Below are 2,907 nucleotides of genomic sequence, written 5' to 3'. Positions count from 1 at the left end.
GGATTTTTATCACATTAAGGGTAAAATCCAAACATATCATCATGATGTTCAAGGCCCCCGTGATCTGGTCCTATATGTCTTTCTACCCAATCACTTATCCCTCTCCCTTCAGTTACTACACACCAGCCACTCTGACCTTTGTGTTGTTTAAGGACTTTGTCCTCTAAACTTGCTTCTTTCTGTTATTCAACTAGGTCTTGGCTCCATAGCACTTTGGAGAAATCTTCCTGACTTTCCTAACCCAGAGTACTGCTCCCTTAGAACATTCTACTATATCAGTTTGTTTAATTTTTTTTCAGAGTTTTTTCACTGGCTGTAATTATCTCATATATTTATGTGTTAACCAGTTTATTTTCTGTATCCTCCCCACTAGAATGTCAGTTCATAAGTGCAAAGTCTTTATCAAGCTCACCCACTGCAGCGTTTCCAGTGCATAATACCCTGTAGATAATAAATATTTACTAAATTAGAAGTATTGGAATGTTACTGCCTTCATATGTCAGACTGGGCAAAATATGCTTATCTCTTCTGGTACGAGAAAGGAATTTTGGAGTACCTTCGAAGAATTTATTCTAGAAGATTTTCTCTAAAATAAGATATTGTAAACCAGGAGAAAACTAAGGATGCAGGTAGGGGCCCAGTATTTGAAAAAGGAACCAGGTTAGTGTGTGTCATGTAAACCAAGGGAGAAGTGAGTGGGCAGAATGAAATATCACACACTGCTAATGTGTCAAGGATATAGGACTGAAGACAGATATACAGATTTAGTGACTTTTAAGAAAATTTCAAGCTGCATTCTAATTTCTGATCCTTTTTCAAAGTTCAAGGTCTGGCAGTCCCTGTGATCTGGGCATCATCTCCTGCTACTTTCCAAGGCCCCCAACTCTTCTTTCTCCAATAGCCTCACCACTCACCATTCCTCATTTGAAATTGTTTCAGATCTCTTCATCATTCTAATTGGACTTTGTAGCATATTTAATTTTTCTATACACTTTTTACAATAAAATGAATTTAAAGAAATATTTTTTAATACTGTGTTATGTGGCCTGGCTAGTACGAATTTATTCACTATTATTTGTATCTTCTCTTGTGCAAACCATCTTTGCCAATTTAGCTATTTGGATCTTTGTATTTTGATAAATATTAAGGTTCATTAAGGGGGAAGGGTATAGCTCAGTGGTAGAGTGCATGCTTACCATGCAGGAGGTCCTGAGTTCAATCCCCAGTACCTCCATTAAAAAAAACAAATAAATAGATAAATAAATAAATAAATAAACCTAATTACCTCCCCCCTTCAAAAATTTTTTATACATTGGAGGCATGAATTCTGTCAATCTGTTAATATTTTATCAAAAACTTTTTCTTCTTCTGTTGGTCTCTAAAGTTTTATTGTTTTTAATTATTATGAAGCTTAAAAGTCAATACTATCATATGTAGTAAGTGGTGGACAAATGTGTGACTTTGCCTCTGTAATATTTTGTGTTGTTCACTAGTTAGAAAACTGTCATTCCTCCAGAGTTGAAATAAATTTTATGTTGTGGTTTCTGGTGTTTTTCCATGGCTTAAAAAAAAAAGTAACACTTTCCTTGGTGCCTTTTGACTTATGGTATAAAATACCATAAAGCTAATTATACCCCAAATACTTCTGAGTTAATGATTACTTTCCCAACTGCTTTATTCAACTTCATTTTTCAGAGGCAGTAGAGTGTAAAGGTTAAGATATGGCTCTGGAGCCCAATGGCCTGGATTTAACATTAGCTGCAGCTCTAGCTGGTCTTAGGAAAGTCACTTCAATTTTCAGCTCCTTCATCCCTAATGGTGTCCTCATCAGTTCCCTGGGACAATGAATCCAGTCAATTCTGTACCCAGCACATGTAAGCGATCAGTAAATGTTAGCTATGTGACAATTCAAAATTCATTAGATTCCCTTTCTGCCCTCTTTTACAGTGCCATCAACACAGAGGCCCATTTCTGTCCATCACATTATTTTAATTCTTGTTCTCTCCATGTGGAGGCTGTTTTAGAGTGGTCTTGTCTATTAACACCCCTTTTCAGAAAATCATATATAAAATGCACATGTGGTACCTGACTGACTTGACTAAGACGTCAAGGAGCTTAGTAGGTAGAACACAAAGTGTGACTTGAAAGAGGAAATAAGGAAGAGTTTGGAAGATGCCCACCTAGTCCCTTGGGCTTTGGCAGTGGGGCAGAAATGAATGTGATGCTTCCATAGAGGAAAGGGACCGAGGGAGGGTTTTAGATGGGAAGAGGAGGAGGAAGACAAATTTAGGAGGTGTTCTAGGAGAGAATCTGTGTGAGAAGAAAGCAAAGAGGCCAGAAAAGCAAAGAACAGGACAACAGTAAGTCAATGAAAGAGAACCGCATGGCCAGGCAGCTCCAGTTGGCTCTGTGACTGGCCAGGGAGCCAACCAAACCCCTCCGCACCCAATAAGGAGGCTGTGCTGACACGCAGCCTGCGATGTGAGAGCAGGACTGTAAAACAGGAATTTAGCGCTAAGCTCTAGTCTATTTTACTTAAGCGTTTAAAGGCAAAGGGACTGATTTTTTTTTAATTGGCTGGATATTCGAGATATTACATTTTGCTCTAAAACTTTGGAACCGCCATTTATTGGTGCCTCCACGTATTTCTCAGGGTATACTGACATGAATTTTTAAAATCGTTTATATTATTTCAAACTCACCCAAATCCCCTTGACCATTATTGCAGCATGCACAATCATTTTGGCCTTATTCCACGTTTGAAATTATGATTTGTACTTCCTGATGGATTTCTCTCAAATTGCATTTTGACTCGTAACCTTTCTTTTACATTACCTAAGAGCACATGGTGTTACCTTCCCTTCAGAGAGGCTGGGTGTTTATTGCGTGGGAAAACTCCACTGGGCC

The 2,907-nt window shown here is 38.2% G+C and overlaps 1 non-coding gene across 1 annotated transcript; it reads left to right on the top strand.

Annotated features, from left to right (window-relative positions):
- Window positions 1–1,160: 1,160 nt before the first annotated feature.
- Window positions 1,161–1,234, top strand: TRNAG-ACC (transfer RNA glycine (anticodon ACC)). Its single transcript has one exon. It is a non-coding gene; the product is annotated as a tRNA-Gly (tRNA).
- Window positions 1,235–2,907: the final 1,673 nt, after the last annotated feature.

Source organism: Vicugna pacos, chromosome 14 (genome assembly GCF_048564905.1).
Source record: "Vicugna pacos chromosome 14, VicPac4, whole genome shotgun sequence".
Taxonomy (NCBI): domain Eukaryota; kingdom Metazoa; phylum Chordata; class Mammalia; order Artiodactyla; family Camelidae; genus Vicugna; species Vicugna pacos.
This window is presented reverse-complemented; position numbering and strand designations above follow the sequence as displayed.